At 41.4% G+C, this 26,899-nt stretch overlaps 2 protein-coding genes across 2 annotated transcripts in view; one reads left to right on the top strand and one right to left on the bottom strand.

The window, feature by feature from the left end:
• The window catches only part of LOC120981622 (NACHT, LRR and PYD domains-containing protein 3-like), a 3,400,916-nt gene that overhangs the window by 2,507,340 nt on the left and 866,677 nt on the right, over nucleotides 1-26,899 (bottom strand). The gene's annotated exons all lie outside the window — the stretch shown is intronic.
• LOC120981623 (NACHT, LRR and PYD domains-containing protein 12-like) overlaps nucleotides 1-26,899 on the top strand; it is an 840,242-nt gene that overhangs the window by 421,765 nt on the left and 391,578 nt on the right. The gene's annotated exons all lie outside the window — the stretch shown is intronic.

The raw sequence follows: 26,899 nt of genomic DNA, 5'->3' as shown, positions 1-26,899 counted from the left end.
TCCCCCTAGTTTTTCAAACCCTCTTACCTTGCCCTTAAGAGTGAGTGTCCTTTATGGGAGTGCCGCTCTAATAGTTGCAGAAGACTTTGTATCTCCCGGATTAATGCGAAATCCAATAATTCAAAATTGCCGCTCGCTGGTCTCCGCGTTCCACGTGATTGCGTGTCACCGACCAGGAAGCAATCTGCAAGATTCGCGCAATCACGCGATAGCTTGAGCCAGCTTTGCTTTCAATGGAATATTTCCAAGCTGTATGTAAATCTTCTGATAACCAAAAATAAGGTTAGTAGATATATATTCGGGTTCGGGTAGATAGTTGAATACTCGCAGGACCAGCTAGACGCGTTTCGAGGGTCCGCCCTCTTCCTCAGTAGCTAAAGTGCGAGTACTACCCTTCTTCCTTAAATACTGCTGCTTTCAAAAATCCTACCAAAACCCGACACGGATTTCTCCCATTATCATTTGGCTTTTTCTTATATCCTCAGTGTAAGATACAATCAACACATATATGTATATACAAGAAAACTCCTTGGCCTTTAATATTCAACTAAAATGTTCTTCATTTCTAAAAATATCTAAAAATATAAATAAGTTTAGTATATCTTAAACTTAGATTAAACTTGGAGAACCTAATCCATTGGATTCTATTCCTTCCTTTTATTTTAGCTTTTATAGATTGAAGATATACTCAGTGAGCTACATTTAATTAAAACCTCCATTTATAGGACAAAACATATCTGACTTTTTACCTATTTCCTAATCATTGGAGTATGGGGAATCAGGGTCCTAAAAGAAATCCAAAAACGCATCAAAAAACGCATCATACACCCAAAAACCGCATATGCGTTTTCGATGCGTTTTCGATGCGTTTTATATGGCATTCGCCCCCCACATCTGTCTCTAAGGTCCCATATCGATTACTTGGTTTTCTACCTATTAGTGACAAAATTATATGGCCATAAGATAAAATTCTGTGCATATGGTTATTCAATGCATGTTTGCTCAATTAAACCAATATATGCACATCTAGCAATTGCTTGGACATTTAGAATCTTCAATGAACTTATCGTTTTGATGTTTAAACGTTTTCATTTTTGTTTATTCATTTGTTCATTTGAAGTATGAAGGGAGGGGGGGCCTATCCCCCGAGGGGAGATCTTGGTGCCGCTAAATAGCCAACCTCAGGATGTCCCATCAGAGGAAGGCTCCCCCTCCAATGTCTACAAGAAGCCAAATATTTACAAAAAGCCAAATATTTCAAAATCTGAATTAAGTCCTCTTGGAAGCAGAGTTTGAAAATCAAAAATTCGCCTAGATTCCTGCCTAGACATCCTGGCGATATGGTCTCCGCCTCGCCAATGGACATCCACCTTTTCAAAGGCCGCGAAGACCATACCCTCAGGATTTTTATTGTGGCACTGTTTATAATGTAATGAAAGAGAGTGCTTTTCATACCCATTTTTTATATTGGTAATGTGTTCTGCCAATCTTTTTTTCAGTGTACGTTTAGTTCTCCCAATGTATTGTTTCTTACACTGGCATTCTATCATGTATAGAATATTACTAGAGCTACAAGTCAGGAATTCTTTTATTTTCCACGCAAAGGAGTTCACCCGTGATTGGATTTGCGTGGTCTTCTTGGGAAATGATGTGAGTTTACAAATCCCACATCTCCCACATCTATAAAAACCACTCAGATTCAACCAACTTTGCATGGAAAATTTGTTCACTTTATTTTTATTTTTCACTGTTGGTGCTACCTTTAAAGATAGATTCTGAGCCCTTGTATATGTAATTTGAGGACCATCCCCGACCATTGGGCCTATAATTTTGTCACTCAATAGATGATGCCAGTGTTTCCTCACAATTCCCTCTATTTGTTTATGTTGTTCATTGAAGGGTAATATAATTCTGAACTGGTCTTCTTCTTTTACTTCTTTTATACTATCTGTAAAGAAGGTCTCCCTATGTATGTTCTTCACTTTGGTGAGTGCTTTATCCAATACATTACTTGGGTACTTTTTTTCCAAAAAACGCTTTTTCATCATTTCGGCCTCCCTTTCAAAATCCGTTACATCCGTACAATTTCTTTTTATACGCTTAAATTGTCCTGTTGGAACTTCTAGCAGCCATCTTGGTAGATGGCAGCTTGAAAATAGGATGTAACTATTTCGGGAAACCTCTTTTTGAAATGTACTGCAGAATAATTGATTATCTTGCACTCTAATTGATAAATCCAGGAATTCTATTTTTTCTTCACTCAAATTGGCTGAGAACCTAAGGCCATAAATATTATTATTCACTGTTTCCAGGAACAGGTTAAGATTTTCTCTCGTACCTCTCCAAACAAACAGGATGTCGTCGATAAACCTATGCCAGAGTACCAGGTCTGCCCCTATCATGGGCAGGATCTCTTCATCCTCCCATTGCGCCATGAATAAATTTGCGTAACTAGGGGCAAACCTGGTACCCATGGCAGTTCCCCTGGTCTGGAGGTAGTAATCCTGATTAAAAGCAAAATAATTATGGGTCAAAATAAATTTTACCCCTTCCGCTATAAAATCAACTTGATTTTCCACGAGATCACTATGGATGTTTAGTTGATTCCTCAATGCTTTTATTCCTTGGTCATGATCTATAACCGTATAGAGAGAACTTACGTCTAAGGTCCCCTCATATAGAGGAATCCCATATCTATGAATTCTATGGAAAAAGATACTTTCCTCCACACAAACTTAAAATTAAGAAGTAAGATGTACCCGAGACAGCAGATAGGCCATGAGATGGCAGCATTTAAGAAGTCTGTAGAGACAGACATCAGGAAACTAAAAACTAATGGAAGATTAGGGAATAATGTGACCACTCAAGAAATACAGGCCTTGAAACAATTACAAAAGACAGAGAACATCACTATAAGACCTGCTGATAAGGGAGGGGCCATCGTCATTCTGGAGACACAAAAATATGAGGCAGAATGTCTAAGACAATTGTCGGACACTGACACATACTCCAGACTGACGAAGGACCCCACAAATGAATATATGAGGGAATTGATGGACTATGCCAGAGATGGCTGGGAAAAGGGAATTCTAAATGAACATGAGTTTAAATATATTACTAAGACCCACCATCGATTGCCAGTATTTTACTGTCTCCCGAAAGTTCACAAAGATCAAAAGAATCCCCCAGGGAGACCAATCATCTCTGGCATAGGATCATTAACCTCAAATTTGTCGGAGTATATAGACAAACTTCTACAACCCAGCGTAAAAAAGAACTTTGCATATATTAGGGACACGACGCAAGTAATTCAAATAGTGGAGGGACTCAAATATGAATCAGATTGGATATTGGGGACCTTAGACGTAAGTTCTCTCTATACGGTTATAGATCATGACCAAGGAATAAAAGCATTGAGGAATCAACTAAACATCCATAGTGATCTCGTGGAAAATCAAGTTGATTTTATAGCGGAAGGGGTAAAATTTATTTTGACCCATAATTATTTTGCTTTTAATCAGGATTACTACCTCCAGACCAGGGGAACTGCCATGGGTACCAGGTTTGCCCCTAGTTACGCAAATTTATTCATGGCGCAATGGGAGGATGAAGAGATCCTGCCCATGATAGGGGCAGACCTGGTACTCTGGCATAGGTTTATCGACGACATCCTGTTTGTTTGGAGAGGTACGAGAGAAAATCTTAACCTGTTCCTGGAAACAGTGAATAATAATATTTATGGCCTTAGGTTCTCAGCCAATTTGAGTGAAGAAAAAATAGAATTCCTGGATTTATCAATTAGAGTGCAAGATAATCAATTATTCTGCAGTACATTTCAAAAAGAGGTTTCCCGAAATAGTTACATCCTATTTTCAAGCTGCCATCTACCAAGATGGCTGCTAGAAGTTCCAACAGGACAATTTAAGCGTATAAAAAGAAATTGTACGGATGTAACGGATTTTGAAAGGGAGGCCGAAATGATGAAAAAGCGTTTTTTGGAAAAAAAGTACCCAAGTAATGTATTGGATAAAGCACTCACCAAAGTGAAGAACATACATAGGGAGACCTTCTTTACAGATAGTATAAAAGAAGTAAAAGAAGAAGACCAGTTCAGAATTATATTACCCTTCAATGAACAACATAAACAAATAGAGGGAATTGTGAGGAAACACTGGCATCATCTATTGAGTGACAAAATTATAGGCCCAATGGTCGGGGATGGTCCTCAAATTACATATACAAGGGCTCAGAATCTATCTTTAAAGGTAGCACCAACAGTGAAAAATAAAAATAAAGTGAACAAATTTTCCATGCAAAGTTGGTTGAATCTGAGTGGTTTTTATAGATGTGGGAGATGTGGGATTTGTAAACTCACATCATTTCCCAAGAAGACCACGCAAATCCAATCACGGGTGAACTCCTTTGCGTGGAAAATAAAAGAATTCCTGACTTGTAGCTCTAGTAATATTCTATACATGATAGAATGCCAGTGTAAGAAACAATACATTGGGAGAACTAAACGTACACTGAAAAAAAGATTGGCAGAACACATTACCAATATAAAAAATGGGTATGAAAAGCACTCTCTTTCATTACATTATAAACAGTGCCACAATAAAAATCCTGAGGGTATGGTCTTCGCGGCCTTTGAAAAGGTGGATGTCCATTGGCGAGGCGGAGACCATATCGCCAGGATGTCTAGGCAGGAATCTAGGCGAATTTTTGATTTTCAAACTCTGCTTCCAAGAGGACTTAATTCAGATTTTGAAATATTTGGCTTTTTGTAAATATTTGGCTTCTTGTAGACATTGGAGGGGGAGCCTTCCTCTGATGGGACATCCTGAGGTTGGCTATTTAGCGGCACCAAGATCTCCCCTCGGGGGATAGGCCCCCCCTCCCTTCATACTTCAAATGAACAAATGAATAAACAAAAATGAAAACGTTTAAACATCAAAACGATAAGTTCATTGAAGATTCTAAATGTCCAAGCAATTGCTAGATGTGCATATATTGGTTTAATTGAGCAAACATGCATTGAATAACCATATGCACAGAATTTTATCTTATGGCCATATAATTTTGTCACTAATAGGTAGAAAACCAAGTAATCGATATGGGACCTTAGAGACAGATGTGGGGGGCGAATGCCATATAAAACGCATCGAAAACGCATCGAAAACGCATATGCGGTTTTTGGGTGTATGATGCGTTTTTTGATGCGTTTTTGGATTTCTTTTAGGACCCTGATTCCCCATACTCCAATGATTAGGAAATAGGTAAAAAGTCAGATATGTTTTGTCCTATAAATGGAGGTTTTAATTAAATGTAGCTCACTGAGTATATCTTCAATCTATAAAAGCTAAAATAAAAGGAAGGAATAGAATCCAATGGATTAGGTTCTCCAAGTTTAATCTAAGTTTAAGATATACTAAACTTATTTATATTTTTAGATATTTTTAGAAATGAAGAACATTTTAGTTGAATATTAAAGGCCAAGGAGTTTTCTTGTATATACATATATGTGTTGATTGTATCTTACACTGAGGATATAAGAAAAAGCCAAATGATAATGGGAGAAATCCGTGTCGGGTTTTGGTAGGATTTTTGAAAGCAGCAGTATTTAAGGAAGAAGGGTAGTACTCGCACTTTAGCTACTGAGGAAGAGGGCGGACCCTCGAAACGCGTCTAGCTGGTCCTGCGAGTATTCAACTATCTACCCGAACCCGAATATATATCTACTAACCTTATTTTTGGTTATCAGAAGATTTACATACAGCTTGGAAATATTCCATTGAAAGCAAAGCTGGCTCAAGCTATCGCGTGATTGCGCGAATCTTGCAGATTGCTTCCTGGTCGGTGACACGCAATCACGTGGAACGCGGAGACCAGCGAGCGGCAATTTTGAATTATTGGATTTCGCATTAATCCGGGAGATACAAAGTCTTCTGCAACTATTAGAGCGGCACTCCCATAAAGGACACTCACTCTTAAGGGCAAGGTAAGAGGGTTTGAAAAACTAGGGGGACGCCCCAGTTCTAAAACCCGACCACATTTTACCTAACCCTAACTTTATGTGTGCCTAGAGGAATTGATACAAGAAGAGCTTTATCGGATGGAAACAGTTATAGTTCTTATTCAAGCAACTGCTACTTAGTCTTCATAAGACTTTCTTCACAGGACTTCCACATAGGATTTATTTCACAACATAGCATATATATTTTTTACAGGATACATATATATTTTTTTCCTTTCTATAGGATCCTAATTACGTCACTGGATTTCTTTAGCATTTTCATTTACATTTTTATTCACATTTTTACTCACAGGTTATGGGACTTGATTCACAAGTGTTCTATTTGCACAGTTATATACCTATCTTATGAATTGACAAAGAGAATTAAATCCATTCAGATTATTATAGAGAATATATTGGAGTAGATCTGCATTTACCATTATATTGTCCTCAGTGTATTATATTTTATATTTTATAATATGTGTACATTTTATGTGTAAATTTTATGTATAATCATTTTATTAGTATATAAAGTTACTTATAGACCTGCCAGCCGGTGAGTGCCTGTTTTTACTTTACATTTATTTTACATTCTTTTATATCGGATGAATAGGTGGATCATCCAAAAAACAGAGCACCTTAACCATATTAACAGATACGGGTGAGCCACGATATATATATATATCCTCCCAGAAATGCCCTAACCCCACCCAGATCCGCCCATTTCTCTCCCCTCGCCGCCCCAAACCACGCCTTAATGCCTCCCACTTTGATATGATTTTCATATCATTTTATATGTCTTAATATAAATTTTATATCAAATGATAAGCTTTTTATATCACTTTATAAGTCCTTATTAAATTATAAGCTTTTATTAACACTTTATATCCCATTTATAACATTTTGATACGGTTTTATACCACTTTTATATCATTTTGTGATTTGATATCATTTTGATATGACTTTTATATATATTGGCATGCCCGGGCATGTCCAAAAGACGTATACTACACGGCCAGGCGTCTTTTACTTATAAAAGCAATGATAAAAATATCAAGGATGACAAAATTGTAATCATTTTAAAAAGTGTTATTAATTTAATTATAATGCTATACCATGTACATTAAAGCGCTCCTATAACTGCAGCCTTTCATAAACAGCTTACAGTATATGTATGTCTATGAAAAGTAAGTTTACTTTAACTCCATTGTGTGTGTGCTGTTCTTATTCATGAGTGTAATTTAACTCCCACACACTGGACAACTGAGTCAGCACACTGAATTTGAATTAAAAACCTGAAATGCCAAATTCCTGCTATACTACTTGGTAGTTAATTTTAACTGAAGAAGTGCAGCTGTCATGAGTACATCCTGTCAACTATACAACCATTTGCTTAATTAACGGCACCTCATTACATTTTCCCACAGGTCCACAAGCGTACATTAGATTGAAACCTGAAGTGGGTTATGATCATAGCACAGGACGACAGCTGTTACCTGAAACTCACGGTCCATACATCCTAACATCAAACTTTTCATTTCCTACAAGACCCCACACATGAGTTTCAGGTCACAGCTGTGAGAACCTGAGATGTGTTAATTTTCTCGGGATCTGTCTATAGTAGAGTTAACACAAAACTATTGTTATCGCAGCAACAGCTGCGGCAAACACTACGCAGTATCTATCCATATTTTTATAGCATCTCTTTTCAGGAAACAAAATTATTGTGATTGGCTGTATCAACGCCACCACCTATTGCATATGCTAATGGTAAGAAAACCCAGGCAGGATCTGTATATATACATGTGGTCAGATCACCACAGGGCATAATCATTTGCATTGAGGCTCTGCAAGAAAACTTATTTCAAGGTAAGAGTATCGCTCATTACCCTTCTTTTTTACTATTTTTAACATGCCTGTTTTAAATTCTTTATTGACGCAATATAACACGCAACATTTGACAAATTTCTCTACGATTATTACGCCGGGTCATGTCATGCATTTAGCTATGTATCTATTTTATTCTATCTATAGAACTTTCCATCTACTGTATCTATCTATCTATCTACTTTATCTATCTAACAAAGTCTGAAAAATGGTTGTAATATGTAATAGTTATATGGTTGTATAAACTGCTTGTAACGCCCGACTATTTTTATATACATGTATAATTTTGTTATTTAACGGTTATTGCACCGCTATATACCACGCATTTATTTGGACCGTATATTATTTTTGTTATTTATACAATAATTTACAATATTCAAATTGTTTTTAGATGTCAGCAAACCAATATACTTTATGGGGCGATGATATCATCCCCGATGCTCAAATGCTTATAGCGGAGGAAGACTTTTATGAATCGTTCATCAGCGATGGCTGCCCGCGAATGATTTCAGACGACGACGCTTGCGGTACGGCGTTAGCGCAGCAACATATTTCAATCGACGACGACGATTATATGACTACATCACTGCAACAGCCCGGTAAGCGTAACCGTTATAATCTTTTTATTATATATACATAGTTTATAGCGGCACTTGTTATATTTCATATATGTTTATTATGTTTGTTATATTTCATATATGTTTATTATAGACGAGCACATTGATAACATTCTAAGAACCTTGAACGGTGTTACCGGTGGAGAAAATACAACGTATTCAAGCACAGCGGCTAGTATCACCAACAATTCTGACGAGCTAAAGGAGAACGAACCGCCGGCTATTATCGATCTATCTACACCAACGCCGGCTGACGTAAAACAGCGTCGCAAGCGCCCCAATCAGAGTAAGTAGCGATCCACATTGTTGATGTATTCTATTTTTAAACACTGTCTATATTTCTAATACACTTTTTTTAAATCGCAGCTCTGAAAAGAAAATGTAAACTTTTCATGATCTAACGGATCTCACGGACGATGATTCACAACAGCATCACGAGCGTCCAAAACAGAGTAAGGCGTAACCCGTATTGTCGATGTATTCTAATTTTAAGCATTATCTATAATCCTAATACGCTTTTCTAAAATCGCAGCGTTGAAAAGAAAAATGGATGCTACCGGTGTTTCCAGAGCGCGGTCAAAGAAATCGAACACGATCGGTAAGGTTCTCTGACTAGCTCTGAAATAACAACGTCTATAGCTTTAAACGTGTATAAACATTAATGTTTACTTCAATTCTTGTCATTTAAGTTTTTCAGCCGCCCTGTAGTGGTGCAAATGTCATTAGAAATACTTGGGCCGCAGAAGCGCCAGAACCATGCACCAGCGCCCGCGACAGTTGGCGGAATGAAGAACCGGCGATACTGATTATCCAACGCGCGTGAGTTAAAATATTGCGGCGCACTAATATAACTTAATTACTATGTTTGAAATTCTTAATAGTTAGATCTTAATGTCATCTCTTAATGTCATAAATTTTGTTCTGTTAAAGCGAAACGACGAACAAGCGCAAAGCAGCTGATTTCCGAAATTCTAACAACCCCACAGCCGGTTCCGCAGAGTGGTGAGACAACACACGTAATAAATGATGTTACAGATTTTTGCGACATAACGCCGGTGTTTGATACACAAGGTGCAACGGCTTTTAAAAGGCGCATCACATTTGAGATGCCACATACGCCCTATGACGTACAACAGACGGACCTAGGGCAGACACATGACGACCAACAGGCACGCGCACCTTATGCTTGTTCTTCCATTTGTTGGGTTGAGAATACGTACGACGCATTGAGTTCTCTCTCAATATGCAACGACAAAATGTTACGCGTAGCGAGGTATTTAGAATGTTGCATTAAAGACTCTTTCTCTTTAGCGTTTAACAGATCCAACAAAATTACTGTGGTGAAAATACACGCTACGCGTGGCAAATATGCTAGACTGATTACTCACCTTGACACTATTGAAAAAGAGATGTTAGGCAGGTACTGACTAGGCATGGTTGGCGGGGGACGACCTTTTAAAACGGGCTATAAAAATGTACTTTGCGGTTAAACGCTCTAAAATAGCTAGGTTAAAAAGACGACGCCTGTTGTAACGGCTTGTCTGAACGCTGAACATACACCGCAGCAGCCTCAGGTATCGCAAGCAGAGCACATTCAGCCAAACAGCTCACAAACGGACAGGTGCACAAATGACCAAACAAATCGTTCTCGAGGCAGCGACTCGCAATCTGACGAAATGCCCGGTAACACAGTCGTCACAGACGAACTCCCCGAACCCCACAAGGTTAGAAACGTTTATCTAGAACGTGTATTCCATCAACAGCGCGACTTAGTGAATTTTAACAGTACCATGTACAAAGAACATTTTAGATTCACTAACCTCTAAGCCAATTCGTTCATTTGTCAACGCTCTTGATGCTATACACGCAGCTATACAATCTTTGCTAGATAGAGTTTTACAGGCCGCTGAGCCGGGTGATTATATCCAACTGCGCTTAGACGGCGGCGAAAAGTTTGACTCAGTTTTTTCAAATAGATATTCTAGAGATGAATTTAGCACCAAAACATTTTTTAACAATATCACTAACGCTTTACAGAGCAAAGCGGGGTGCATAGCCGGTAATTCACTTAAACTAGTCGTCATCATTGTCACGGACCGTCGCAGTGGTGTCCGAAGGCGTTTGGGCGGCGTAGCGTATAGCCGTATTATTGAATGCAAAAAACAACATTTATACGACTTTAACAATTATGATAACGTTTGTCTGGCCGCTAGTGTTTACGTTATTTTGGAGGTGGCCGCTTTGAACGACGCCGTGTTGTTAGCGAAAGCCCAACAACTGCATCGCGATTTACAAATACCCGAAGGGCATTTGGTATCTTTTAGCGAAATTGTTGAGTTTGAAAAATATTTAAACACAACAATTAAAGCTTTGTATCACAATAGGGGCCAGTGGCGTTATTATCACAGAAAAGACGGTTTATATACTGCATCATGAAAATCATTATTATGGCATTAACAATCTAAAAGCTTTTATCGAGCCAAATATTTATGCGTCCGGTGCTGCTCTATATACAACAATAAACACCAACACGGCTGTATACAGTTTTGCAAAGCGTGTCAGCGGACGGATTGTGTTGATCAGGACGATAATGTATGGTGCCCGATAAGCAAGGTGCTTTGTCGTTCAGGGACGTGCTTTGAAACGCATATAAACCTATCACTTAGTGATAACGCGTTTTGTAAGAAAAAAAACTTTTTGCGGTTTTTGTTACAGATATATAGACTGAGGCGCTGAGCACAAGTGTAGCGGTCTAAAATGCAGCATCTGCGGTGGGCTGGTTGGCAAATTTGACAACCACGTCTGTTACATGCAGCCTTACAACCCCAAACAAGCGACTGACAAGTACATCTTTTACGACTTTGAGTGCATGCAAGAATCAGGCATACATATACCCAATTACATTTAGGCGACTACATTATACGGCCCTAATTCCTGGCAATTTAGCGGTTAATCCTGTATGCACGGTTTTGTACGCTTTTTTATCGACTGAAAATTTTCCGGCTACACGTTCATAGCGCATAATGCCGGTCGTTACGACGCTTATTTTGTTATGCAGGAGCTGATCAACGAAAAATTTTAAATTGACATTATAAACCAAGGCGGACGGTTAATGTGCGTTACCCTGACTGATTTAAAAATTAGATTCATAGATTTGTTGAATTTCATACCAATGAAGCTCAGTAAGATGCCCGAAGCTACGGGCTTTTCAGGCGCCAAGGGTCACTTCCCGCATTTTTTCAATACAAAAGAAAATCAAAATTACATAGGCGTCGTCCCGGATGTGCGGTATTACGGCTGCGATTACATGATGCCCGGCGAGAAAAAATAATTCATGGTGTGGTACGAAGAACATAAAAATGACACCTTTAATTTTCAGGAAGAGCTAAGAGCTTACTGTAAGGAGGATGTTGAGGTCTTGAGAACGGCTTGTGAATGTTACAAAAAAAGTGACGCAATACTTTAAACGTGAAAAGAAATACAGAAAAGTCACTAAATGTATCGACCCATTTCAACTTATCACGTTGGCGTCAGTATGTATGGCTATGTATCGGTTTAAATTTCTTCTCGAAAATACCATAGTAATAGTCCCTGCAGATATTTACCACAAGACCCAGAAACGATTCTCAACACCCACCATACAGTGGCTCATGTACGTTGAACACACTGAGGGTATTTCCATACAACACGCCTTAAAGGGCGGTGAAAAAAAGGTCGGTAAATACTTTTTGGACGGCTATGCGATTGGTAACGGTAATTCCAGGGATGTTTTAATCACGGTTGCCCTGGGTGCTATAACGAACACGATCGCAATGATCTTACCAAATCATCCTATGGGCAGTTGTACCAATCTTTCCTAGTCAGGAAAAGCCAACTACAGATGCAGGGATTTACGGTCCGCGTTCTTTGGGAACACTAGTGGAACGAAATGATTGCGAGTGATGAGGGGGTCAAAAACTTTCTGATTAAAATGAAATTCCCAACAACTTTGGACCCTCTTGACTCGCTTTACGGAGGCCGCACTAATGCCATTAAACTTTATCACGAGGTACAGCCCGGTGAGACCGTGCATTATTACGATTTCACGAGTCTGTATCCTTTTGTTAATAAAACTAGGATGTACGGGGGCGTGGCTAACTGCCGGCATGAGCGCACGCACTTGAGAGCGGCTTCCGTCCCTGCATCTCATCCTGACTAATCCTGCCAAGCTGCATTCCTCAAAACACAGAGTGGCAAGTGCAGAGGAGAAGGAGGAAACCCAGGCACCACCATATGGGTCCCAGCAAGGCACAGTCCGCGGCCAATAAACTCAAAGAATATGCCCGCCAGGAAAACCAACATGGCGCCGCAGCTCCCGCTACTCCACGTGCAGCGGTGACGCGCGGACAGGTCGCACAGCAGACTGAGACCGAAGATGCTGGGGAACCTGAGATCACGCTGAAAGCGGTGTCTGAGCAGCTCCTCACAGCGATATCCTCCTGCCAATCCTCCCTTACTTGCAAGATAGAGGATGTGCGTGTCGACCTGGGTCTGCTGAGACAGGACGTGCAACAGTTGAGGGAGAGAGTCAAGCAAACAGAGGACCGGGTGTCGGAGCTGGAGGACTACACCAGGCCGCTGGACTCGAGACTGACGGAGGTGGAGAGAGCTGTCGGACTATGGCGTCAGAAGTGCGACAATCTGGAGAATCGAGCCCGACGCAACAACGTGAGGATTCCGGGGATGCCAGAGAGGGCGGAGGGGAGATATCCTGCAGGCTTCCTGGAGTTGTGGTTCAAGGCCCAGTTTCCTGATGCCGCGTTCTCTATGGCCTACGCAGTGGAAAGAGCGCACAGAATCCCGGCCAGACCACCGCCTCCGGGCGCACCACCGAGGCCTCTGCTCGCCCGTCTATTAAATTGGAAGGATCGGGATTTAATTCTCAGCCAAGCGAGGAGCAAGGGTGCATTGACGCACGATAATGCCAATGTGTCGCTTTTCCCGGACTTTTCTGCGGATCTACAGAAGAAGAGGGCCACCTTTGTCTTGGTTAAGAGGCGCCTCAGGGAATTGAATTTGCAGTATTCGATGGCTTACCCGGCGCGACTCCGTGTGGTGGATGGTGACCGGCCTATATTTTTCACTGATCCGAAGGAAGGTGAGGACTGGGTCGCTAGATGTCCAAGGCCGCACTGACCTGAGACATCGGGACTGAGTTGCAAGTATTGATGGGCCCTTAGAAAGGCATGATATGGGCGCCTTGTCACTGAGTTAATTATCCTTGTTTTACGGTGCAATCTTCTGCCTTACCTGCATGCAACGTGATGTATTTTTTGGATACCAGATCATTGTGACCATTGATCTAGTTCTGTTGTCGATATTGATTCATGGGTGGTCTGGATATGCGTATATGCACCTATTGAGGCTTAGTTGCACCTGCAGCTGCATTATTTTACATTGAACGGGGAGTAGTCGGCTACCTGTGCGGGCATAACATCTTTCCTCCCGCACTGGTCCCCGAATACATTGCCACGTTACTAACACTATGATGTATACACTGGATGTCTGTTTAGAGGTGTTAGGTGTTCACCTGTTATGTTATATGTTTATTAAGTTACTGAAGGCATGGTCGCATCAATTTCTCAATGGGAGTGTGATTGGGAGGCGAATTATTATACTGAGTGAGGTTTCTTCTCACTTGCCAGATAGTATCCTGCACTACTGGAGGGATAACCCTATGCTTGAACTATGGGATCTCTAGCGGTGATGTCCTGGAACGTGAGAGGCTTGGGGGATCCGAACAAAAGGATAGCGGTATTTTCGCATGTGCGACGCTATTGCCCTCACGTTCTGGGACTTCAAGAGACTCATCTGACGGCTGACACTGGGCACAGAATTGTTAAACAATGGGTGCAGTGGTCACATCAGTCATATGGTACATCAAATTCTAGAGGTACGGCCATATTAGTGCGCAAAGGACTCCTGTGGGAACCGCAGCAGTCTGTTGCCGATCCAGAGGGACAATACTTACTAGTGTATGGCTTTATAATCCACATCCCTTATGTTATAATCAACTTATATAACCCCCCTCCGGCTAGTCTTTCACTTCTTCATGTGATTCTGGGGTTCGCGGCGCAATATCCCTCGGCCCGGCTGATCTGTATGGGAGACTTTAATATGGTCATGCAGGAGGAGCTGGACAGATATCGACCGTCTGATGGGAGGGGGTCTGGGGTCCATTCGACAACCACACTGTTCAGAATTGCTGCAGAAATGGGATGGGTGGATTTGTGGAGACTTAGGAACCCGCAGCTGAGGGAATACTCCTGTTTCACTCCCGCTAGGGGGGCACTCTCGAGAATCGACTACGTCCTGGGCAACGCTGCTATTTATACGGATTTGGTGGCAATTACCTATGAGCCGCAGGCCCCCTCAGATCATGCTGCGGTTGTGGCACGTTTTGATATTCCCGGGGTTGCATCTAGAGGGGGGAAGATGAGAATCCATCCCTTTTGGCTTTCCCTATTGACACAAAATGATAGGATTCCTGATCAGTTGAGAGTTCTTTTAGATGTGCAGGGAGATGAGACGGACTGTTTATTATTGTGGGACACCCTGAAGGCCTACCTGAGGGGATGTTTAAAGTCCTCAATATCTTATGTTAAAAGGGACGCGTCTCGCCAGGAATTGGAATTGCACACTAAATGTAGGGAGGCCGAGGCCTCTTTTTGCTCTGACCCCACAGAGGGGAATAGGATAGAGTGGATGACTAGGGGCAGGTCGTATATGCTGTATCTCAAGGAGAAAAGTGAACGTAAAATGTTCTTCATGAAGCAGCAGTTTTTTGAATCTGGAGATAGAGCGGGTAAGCTTTTGGCTCAAATTGCTAGAACCAATCAATCGTCCCCCCCGGTACTACGAATTTTGAACCCGGAGGGACAATTGGTGGAATCCGGTGAGGGAATACTTGATGGATTCAAGCGGTTCTACCAATCACTGTACAGTTCAGTAGCTCACTACACGGAGGGGGAACTGAATGACTATATCTAAGAGGTGGAACACCCTAGGCTAAATGCGGCGGATATAGCCCTCCTAGATAAGGACATAACTCTGGAAGAAATCCAGTTAGCCATCCATGATATACCAGCTGGGAAGGCACCGGGCCCGGACGGGATCCCGATAGAAGTTTACTCAAGGTACAGTGAGATTCTTAGCCCTCAACTCCTTAAACTGTACTCGGCATCATTCCAGCTCCATCAGCTACCTGAGACCCTGTATGATGCTACTATTGTTGTCATATTAAAGCCGGATAAAGATCCAACTGCGTGTGGATCTTACAGGCCGATCTCATTGCTAAATTTAGATTACAAAATTCTGACTAGGTTACTAGCCTCCCGTTTAAACAAAGTGATCACGTCTATAGTACATCAGGATCAGGCAGGGTTCATGCCGGGGAGAACCACCTCTGACAATATCAGGAGAGCCCAGGTCATTGCTCAGATAGGAGTAGCGGAGGGTCGTGAATGGGCCCTGGCGTCACTTGACACGGCCAAGGCCTTTGACTCTGTGGAGTGACCTTTCCTGTTGCGGATCCTGAAGGAATTTGGGTTTGGACCGGGGTTCATACGGTGGGTTGAGATTTTGTACCAGAGACCTAAGGCGAACATACTAGTGAATGGGACCCAGTCGGATTCATTTACATTGCATAGAGGCACCAGACAGGGTTGCCCCCTTTCCCCCCTCTTGTTTGCGGTGATGATCGAGCATTTAGCCTTGCGTGTCAGGCAGGATGAGTCTTTCAAAGGGATCTCTAAAGGAGATAGAGAGGAGAAGATAGGCCTGTACGCGGATGATCTGCTCCTGTTTATGGATGAGGCTGAGCGGACCCTTCCCAGTGCAATTGAGGTAATAGAGAAGTTTGGCACATACTCGGGCTTGCTCATAAACTGGACGAAATCAGCTATTATGCCTCTTTGGGATCATGGCTGGCCAGAGTGTATACATAATTTACCAGTAGTGGACCAGTTTAAGTATCTTGGCATTGTGATCACAAGGGACCCTTGCGCGTCTGTGGCGAGAAATATAGACCCAATAGAGTCCCTATTTATTGACAAATTTAAGACATGGAAGGCATTGCCGATCTCTGTGATGGGGAGACTGAATTTAGTTAAAATGATTTTGCTCCCCAAAGGTCTGTATCTCCTGTCGCACGCATGCGCCCCGGTACCCAAGGCCTTTTTTGATAGGCTGCACTCCCTGGTGACGGCTTTTGTTTGGGGCAAGGCTAGGAGGAAGTTTTCACTGAAAGTGCTACAGAGATCTAAGACAAGAGGGGGGGCGGCTTTACCCGATTTTTTTCTATATTATTTGGCCGGCCAGCTGAAGTATGTAGCGGCATGGGTTAAACAGGGGGATTTACCAGGGCCGGAGTATTGGCTGAGGGAACATCTTAGTCTATCTACTCTCTGGCCTGTGCTGGAGTCTCCAGGTTTAATCTCCAGGAGGTTACTTCCTGCTCATAGACTGGCTAACCAAGTATGGAAAGAAGCCAAATTCAACTCGTATGTAGATTTGCCAGATGTAGTTCCACTCTGGAACAATCCCATGTTCCCACACTTGATAACTTTGGAGAGCTCGGTGACATGGAAAGGGTGCGGGGTGCTGACACTGGCTGTATTGCGGACTCTACAGCAACTACAGGAGAGGTTTGAGATTCCCCACTCTTTATTTTATAGGTACCTTCAATTAAGGCACGCCCTGAACGCTCAGTTTAGAGGGACGAGTCACAGTATTTCTAAGTATCCTTTGATAGGGGTGTTGAGATCACAGGGACCTAAGGGCATTATTTCTATACTGTATACATATCTGCTGGGTGATCGTATGATTCTTCAACCATTGGAGGTAGAAGCGAAATGGAAGGCTAACATTTCAACTCTTGATGCTGAAGACTGGGAGGAGGCTTTGCTGGTACCCACTAAGGTTTCCCCATCGGTAAACAATAGGCTGACACAATTGTTCATATTGCATAGGAGCTATTTGTCCCCTCTTCGAGTGTATAAGATGGGGAGATCGCCCAGCAGCAGGTGTCATAGATGTCAAGAGGAGAGTGCTGATTTCTGGCACTTGATGTGGGGATGTAGGTATTTACAGTTTTTTTGGGGCAAAGTTGTAGAAATCCTCTCCACAATGGTGCCCGTCTCGATAGGGGTCTGTCCTAAAATATGTATCCTGGGGATATTGGAGGAGGAACAGTGGACACATTATCAGAGAGTATTTTTGGGGGAGGCTCTCTTCCTGGCCAGGAAGGCAGTAGCGCTGAGGTGGATGGCGGAAAGATCCCCTACGGTGGGCCAATGGAAGACCTTGATGAATCATGCAATGACGATGGAAAAAGTGGTATACATCCATAGAAAGTGCCCAAGGAAATTTCAGAGAGTATGGGGGAAAGGTGCTCTTCTACTCATTCCTTGCAATCTATGCATTTGCACTCCGTGTCGGAGGATCCCACTGCGCTGGGTGTATGAATACTAGAACGCTGGTCTATGGTGCCTCTTGATGTCAGGTTGTGGAATACTGTGGATACTTACCCAACGCACTGTGCACTTTGATTGTATGCTGTGGAGCTAGTGGCTCTCCTGCATGGGTTGCCACTGTTCCAGAATGTGATGAACCATGTTTCTTGTTAAACTTTAATAAAACGAGTTAAAAAAAAAAAACTAGGATGTACCCCGTAGGACACCCAGAAATCATTTATGAACATTTTGGGGATGTCAAAAAATACTTTAGCATTGCCAAAGTTAAAGTATACCCGCCCAGAGATTTATTTTTTCCGGTCCTGCCCGTAAAACTAAATAAAAAACTAATGTTTCCGCTATGCTACACATGCACCCTGAATTGCCAGAAAGACATTTGCAAACATACAAAGAACGTTCCCTGACCGTAGAACTAATTTTAGCTGCTGAAAAAGGTTACAGGATCGCCGAGATTTACGAGATCTGGCATTTCCCGAACACAACAGATGAGCTGTTTGCACCGTACATCAAGCTACACCTCAGAGATAAACAGGAGGCTTCCGGCTATCCCAGCTGGTGTAAAACGGATTCAGAAAAAACTGCGTATCTAGAGGCATTTAAAAAAAAATAAGGTGTTCGCTTGCGCCCTGATAAAATAGCTGTAAATCCCACAAAAAGACAAATTTCAAAACTCTTCCTAAACTCTTTGTGAGGGAAGTTTGGGCAGCGTTCTAACTTGCCGTGTACCAGTATAGTCACGGACCCTGATGAGATTTTCAAATTAGCTTTTGTACCGTATTACGACCTCTCTGAGGTTCATTTCATCGATGAAGAGACTGCCGTGGTCAATTGGAGCTATGTAAAAGAACATTTCACCCTCAACAAAAACAAACATTTTTATTGCCTGTTTTACAACCGCCTATGTCAGACTCTAATTATACAATCTTCTAGACAGACTGCAAGAACGTTGTCTTTACCACGACACAGACTCCGTCATATTCATAAGTAGAGACAGTGATTGGACGCCTCTCCTGGGTGATTTTCTCGGCGATCTAACTAGCGAAATACCCGATGACACGTACATTACCGAGTTTGTATCCGCGGGTCCGAAGACCTATGGATACAAACTCAACAACGGTAAAACTGTATTAAAGGTTAAGGGTATAACGCTCAACATCGCTAATAGCAGACTTGTTAATTTTGACAGTTTCAAAGACCTTGTACTGGACTACTCACGCAACTCCGATCCCGAGATGCAGAAAACAATAGGTATCGAGCAAAACTGAATTTTCAGAAACAGAAAACGTTTGACCGTAGAGACAAGACCGTTACGTAAAACGCAAAAGTACGTCTACACAAAGAGACGTCTCACTGACTACTTTACAACGCTACCTTTTGGCTATTAAACATGGCAGCTCAATTTCAACACCCCTTTTCATGTATTTTAGCAGGCCCCTCAAATTCCAGAAAGAGTTTTTTTGTTAAACGTTTGTTAATACAAGCGGATACGTTAATGTCGCACAAACCTGATAACGTCATTTGGTTTTTACGCTTGTTGGCAGAAATTGTACGATGAACTAACCCGTTTGTTTACAAATATCAGGTTTATCGAGGGAATACCGCAAAATTTTACAGACGCTAATCTATTCCCGCCGGACAAGGTAAATTTGGCAGTCGTTGATGATTTAATGGAGGAGGCTTGTGAAAATCTTGAAATGCAAAACGCATTCACCAAATACGCACACCACAGAAACTTGAGCATTATGTATCTCGTTCAAAACGTATTTTGTCGGGGTAAGAAAAGCCGAACCATAAATTTAAACACTAAATACATGGTCCTTTTTAAGAACCCTCGTGATAAATTACTGATTATTAAGTTGGCGCGGCAAATGTACCCCGGTAAAACACGTTTCTTTTTAGAAGTTTTTGAAGATGCTACACACAAGCCTTACGGCTATTTACTCATAGATTTAAGATCTGACACGCCTGAGGAACTAGGACTTAGAACTGGTTTGTTTCCGCCAGATCTTCCGGCGGCTTATGCGTGCAAAAAGAAGCTCTAAAATGCACTATTTCACACCTCTACGGTTATTCACTTTAGTGTCGTGCACCTGTGAAGATGTCGAACAGAATCCGACGTAGATGGGATCTTTTAAAAGCGCTAGTCAAAACAAATCTGAAGACCCGAAAATCAATATTACGTAACGGCAGTAATGATTTGATAGCTGCTATTGGCGAGATCGCTCTCAATATCCTTAAAGAAAAGATACCTCTTAAAGAGCGCCAAAAAAATATACTGAAAAGATGGCGTGCGGCTATAAAGAAATTAAGCGATAAAAAGTACCCCATTAAAGGAAAGAAGCGCGTTGTGAACCAGAACGGCGGTTTTATGGGAGCGCTGCTCTGTTTTGCAATACCTTTAATCACTAGCTTGATAGCCAACACCGCCGGTGGTTCATAATGCAGTATGCTGAGAAAATGTTCCTGGTTTCCAAAAGCGAATTGGACCGGCTTAAAAAACTGTCTGTAGAAACAAATGACATACGACAAACCGCCATACAGCGTTTAGACGATGAAATTAGCAAAATACTACACAGAAATGACCTTTCAGATGATGAAAAAATTAAGAGCTACACTACCGTGTTACAGAGATACTTGATACTCAACAAACAGTCCGGTAAAGAAATGTCAACCTTAACTCTGATTACACAGCCGCAACCCGATCAACAACGATTGACAAATGACGCCTTAATCAACCCCGATACTAAAGAGATATTCGACAATGTTAATATACGTTATAGAAAATATGCTGAACTTTTGTTGAACAAACTGTGGCGCTCAGGTGACAAGTCGTACTGGAACTCTAGGGGCGAATTAATTTACAAGCATCGAACTATACCCGGTTCCAACATTATCGACCTGATTCGCACAGCTACGCAGAGCCACGTCGTGTCTAAAGCACCTAACGGTTGGTATAGTTTTATAGAAACTATCGCAGAGCTGAACATTCCATCAACCGTTATCAGTAATACAAGAACGAGAGAACTTTTCGATAATTTAAAAAGAGGTTCGTCGGCCGAACCCTTTGATGCTCCTCGTACTCCTTTTAGGCAGCCGTTGTTTGTAACATCGCCAATAACGCGGGTGACTTTATTACCTAAAAAGAGAGCGTCTCCTTTGTCACAGACGGTGTGGTTAACGTTGTATTTTTTACTTTGAATGTATATAAAATGTATTTGTATGTAACGCATTATGTTTTTATTTATTTTACATAATTTTTTTTACTTTGAATGTATATAAAATGTGTTTGTACGCAACGTCTTGTAATGTTTTTATTAGTTTTACATAAACTGTTTTTAAATAAAATGTAGTCCGCTTTTTTATTTTTACAATAAAACCACTATCTTGATTAGTTAAAATTGCATAAACAGTTGGGTCGCTTTGTTTGATAGACGCTGCTTAAAAACGTTGCTAAAATGAAGGGTATTGCCGAGATATTGAGAAAAGGGTACTACACGCTGAAAGCTGTCGGCTCTTATGGCGGCATAGAGCCCTTATTCAGAGAAGTACAAAAATTTGGAATAAGAGAAGAAGCTGTAAAAAATTGGTTGCGCAACGAGGATACTTACACGCTGTACAAACCTGTTAAAAAATCATTTAGAAGAAACAAAGTTATGATTTCTGATATAGATGATCAATGGCAGGCCGATCTTGTGTCAATAATAGATTTTTCTAAAGAAAATAACGGTGTAAAATACTTGTTGACGGTCGTCGATATTCTTTCGAAATACGCTTGGGCATCCAGACTTGCCAATAAATCCGGGGCGACAGTGTCGGCGGCTTTTGAGCAGATATTTAAGTTAAGCGGCCGGACCCCTAGGAAACTACAGACTGATCGGGGTCGTGAGTTTAAAAACAAGCCTATGAGACGGCTTTGTGACGCCTATAAAAAACATCATTTTTTAACTTCAAACGCAGTTAAGGCATCGTTAGTTGAGCGTTTTAATAGAACTCTGAAAACCAGAATGTGGCGTTATCTTAGAGAACAAAACACGTACAGATACATCAACAAGTTACAAGACCTGGTGTATAGTTATAATCATGCGTATCACAGAACCATAAGGTGTCGACCCGTTGATGTGACGAAAGAGAACTCTTTAACCATTTGGAGAAATATCTACGGACATTGCGCCGCTATTAAAAAAGATAAACAGTTGTTAAAAATAGGCGATCATGTCAGAATTGTTCGCTATAAGGGAACGTTCGCGAAGGGGTATGATCAAACCTATACGGACAAGATATTTACCATTTACGCTGTAAACACTAGGGGCCTCAGACCCCATTATAAGTTGAAAGATCTGGCTGACAAGCTCATTGTCAGCCAGATCTTTTTGGACCTCGTTCTACCCTGAAGAGGTCCAAAAAGTACCCCTCGATAACAGACGCGTTTATCGGATAGAAAAAATCGTGAAAAAGAAGAAGGTTAGGGGAGAAACGTCATATTTGGTAAAGTGGGTGGGATACCCCGAAAAGTTTAACTCTTGGGTGTCTGAAAAACAGTTGACGAGCGTGTAAACTATGGAAGACGGATTGTTTATCACGCTGCCCTGCAACGCCTCCACCAAACTTTACCCCGAAAATACCATCGCCGATTACACCACTAAATTATCAAAACCCATTCATCTTCGAGGCCCTCATGAAGGGCTTTAGTGGATATTCAGTACCCCCATACGTGGGAAACCTTCGGTTCCGGAGATGGCGTATTCTATATCGCGCGTCGCGACGGACCGCTCAGAGAGTATTTTGTTACATCGGGTTATTACCCTAATATGCACGAACTGATCAAAGCAATTGATAACAAACTTGAATCTATAAAAATACTGCCTGATCAATTGCGGTTAAGATACGACGATATTGACAGAACCGTTTATGTAACTAAATCGCGCTTATACGCGTTCATGCCTTGTGAAAGGTTGGGCAATATATTGGGCTATCAGGGTTATTTGCTCGATCGCTCGATCAAGAATGTAGACTCTGAGCACATCGTTTTGTGCTACAACGACTCTGGTTTACCTGTTTTAGAGCGTTTTGTGGACGCTGATTTAGCTTCAACAAAAGATAATGATTCTTTAACTATAAAGAGAAAAATTCATCCCGATATTAAAGCCGGATTTTATACAATGTTTGTTTCTACCGACATCATTCAACATCAACTTGTCGGCAATAGTTACGTTCAGCTTTTAAGAACTGTGGAATTAAGCGGTAAAAATACCGAAATAGTCACGCAAAAGTATAACAGACCGGACTATATACCTCTCTGCAAGCGACACTTTGATACCGTTACAATATCGATACTCACGGATCAAGCTAAACCCGCTAAATTTAAATGCAGTAAAACTATCACACGTTTACACTTTGCGCTGTTCCAGTCATGGTTTGGAAGGGTTTCACGGCGACAAATTCATGTACGGTTCTGATCTCGCGGGTTTATTTCATGGTTTGTTCCGCCGAGTCGTTCCCCTATTCAGAAAAGGTGTAGAACTTGTAAAACGGCACGTAAAAATGGCCGCTAGGAATATAGCTAAAGATGTTGTCGCTACGGCGTCGACTGCCTTTATGGATCGAATAAATAGGCCTACGCAAACGCCGGAAGGCTCCGGCGTTGTGCAAAGTCGCAAGAAAATGAAGAAAAGAAAGCACGTCCGCGACGCCATAGTCCTGCCACATTTTAAGAATAAAGTATCGCCACCTATGAGACGTCGTCACCAGAAAACAAGAAGTCGTTCAATAGGTGACATCTTCTAATCAAACGCTATGGCTTTTGTACATAACGCGTCAGCCGAGTACGCCAAATCAGAGTTGGATATCTTTCAAATACTGCCTACGCAAACAAGTATTGAAAAATCGCTTTATGTAGAGGTGCAGCCGATCGCCGCAATCGCTGACAACGCGTCTTTGGAATTCTTCATCTCGGGCAGTGGTGAATATTACGACCTAAATAACACTCTGTTACACGTCGTTTGCAGAATCGTTAGTCCCGATAACAAAGCCATACCCGACGGCTCCCGCGTAGCCCTGTAGAAGTGTGGAATTAATGGGCCCCATTTACGCCGATATATTTAATCAACCGAAGTTAATACTGGACGGATTAGATCTAAAGATAAAATTGACCAGGAACAAAGACACCTTCTGCCTTATGCCTGCCGAGGCGCCCCATTTTAAAGTCCAAATACAGCAAGCTCCCCTTGAAGAAGCGGAGCGAAACGTGCGTAGGGGTATGCTCACAGCTGACTGAAGGTTGGATCCCTGTCCTTTACCATTTCCCAGGTATTTCTGTCCTTTTCCCTTTTTATCTGCCTGTAGCTTTCATCCATTGATGGTTTCCTATTGGTACCTTGTATGGAGTTTTGCACATAAGGCAGTTGGGATTATGAGATAGTTTCCGGGAGATCATTGGTATACTATCTGTTATTGCTCATTTGCCTTTGTGCTGAGCAAGCTTAGATATTTGAATCTTACGCCTTGTCACTCAGTAGGTGAGCTACTTTATGCAACACTACCTGCATTGCTGCTTTACCTTTTAGATATTTGTCTCTAATTATGTGTTATTGTAATTATTTGTTTTTAATTATCTAATAAAGTTTCATATTTTTTGTATGTCTGTCCCTACGTTTTTTTTTTAAAAGAGTAAAAGTATCGCCCACTGTGAGAATCGGGCACAGTCGCGCTCTGTTAACCGCTAACGCAAAGTATTCGGTCGATCGCGCCTCACTTAAAGTGTATAGTATACCCGCCGGTATTCGCATATCTAACCACGAGAATCTTTTTCTGGGGAACATACCGAGAACAGTAATACTAACGTTTGAGTCATTTTCAGGTTTTTACCAAAGAAATCCTTTGTGCTTCAACCACTATAATGTGAATTATGCGGCCTTATATTTGGACGGGCAACAGATACCCGCAAAACCGTTTCAACCTAATTTCCAAGACGAATCAGTGGTTCGAGAATATATGTCGCTCGTGCATATTTCGGGAAAGCATAAGGCTGACAACGCTTTATCCGTGGACCGGTCCAAATTTTATTATTGAAATAATTAATAGAAAGAAATTTTTATATGATTTTCAATAAAAATGAATAATTATGAAATTACCCGTGTTATTAAAACCGACTTTCACGCCCGTCACATATTTAAAGGTGTATTTCTGTGCGATTTATTACCTAAAAATAAAATCATCGACCGCCCGGCGGCCTACATTGTAAATACAGACAATTCGTGTAAGCGGGGACAACATTGGATTTTAATTATATGACAGCCTGACGACGTATCTATATTTTTTGATAGTTATGGATTATCGCCGTCGAGTGAGCTATTTCCTGCTGATTTTATTTAAAAAAATTATATAAAAATTCTAAGACTATAAGGTATCAAAACAGACAAATCCAGGACGTCGCTAGTTCAGTCTGCGGCTATTACTGCATCTATATCTTACATTGTATAGCCAAAGGAATTCCTTTTGAAAGTGTATTAAAAATGTTTACAAGTGATTTTAGAAAAAATTATCGTGTTGTGCGCTCCTTTGTAGCAAAGCGCATGAAACAATTATGTATACGCTGTTGTAATTACACACAAACGTGTCGGTCCCTAAGTGGTTGTTAAAAATGTAAGTTGACGTGTTGTAAATAAATAAAAATTAATAAAACTTTTTAAAATGATTAAAATTTTGTCATCCTTGATTTTTTATGGTTTCTATTATAATTAAAAGACGCCCAGCCGTGTAGTATACGTCTTTTGGGCATGTCCGGGCATGCCAATATATATAAAAGTCATATCAAAATGATATCAAAGTGATATAAAATCACAAAATGATATAAAAGTGGTATAAAACCGTATCAAAATGTTATAAATGGGATATAAAGTGTTAATAAAAGCTTATCATTTGATAAGGACTTATAAAGTGATATAAAAAGCTTATCATTTGATATAAAATTTATATTAAGACATATAAAATGATATGAAAATCATAAAGTGGGAGGCATTTAGGCGTGGTTTGGAACAGCGAGGGGAGAGAAATGGGCGGATCTGGGTGGGGTTAGGGCGTTTCTGGGAGGGGTTAGGGCATTTCTGGGAGGGATTAGGGCATTTTTGGGAGGGGTTATGGTGTGAAAAAGGGGCAGGGCACCTGTCACTTTGAGTTTGACGAGACATGTCCCACTATACTACTCACCCCGAAAAGGTCCGGGCGGTTCTAGAATGGGACTGACTGGAGAATCAGAAAGCTTTGATGTGGTTTTTGGGGTTTACCAATTATTATAGAAAATGTATCTTGAACTACTCTACCATTGTTAAACCGTTGACCAATATGACTAGGAAAGGCGTCGACTTCTCTGTCTGGTCGGATGAGGCATTTCAGGCCTTTTCGGCTATTAAGGAATGTTTTGCGTCTGCTCCCATTCTGATGCAGCCCGATGTGTCTCAGCCATTCGTGGTGGAGGTGGATGCATCAGAGGTGGGGGTTGGAGCAGTGTTGTCACAGGGTTCATCTCCTGTCAAATGGCGTCCGTGTGCTTTTTTTCCAAGAAGCTCTCGGCCGACGAGAGGAATTATGATGTAGGAGATAGGGAGTTGCTGGCCATCAAATTGGCCTTTGAGGAATGGCGCCACTGGTTGGAGGGGGCGTCTCATCCCGTTACGGTATATACTGATCATAAGAACTTGGCTTATCTGCAATCCACTAAGCGTCTGAATCCTAGACAGGCTAGATGGTCACTGTTCTTTACTAGGTTCAATTTTGTGGTTACTTTTCGCCCGGGGGTTAAAAACGTCAAGGCAGATGCATTGTCTCGTAGTTTTCCTGGGGGAAGTGATTCGGAGGATCCTGCTCCGATTTTG

The sequence above is a fragment of the Bufo bufo genome, chromosome 11, assembly GCF_905171765.1.
Source record: "Bufo bufo chromosome 11, aBufBuf1.1, whole genome shotgun sequence".
Classification (NCBI taxonomy): domain Eukaryota; kingdom Metazoa; phylum Chordata; class Amphibia; order Anura; family Bufonidae; genus Bufo; species Bufo bufo.
Note: the sequence above shows the minus strand (reverse complement) of the source record. Positions and strands in the feature narration are given on the sequence as shown.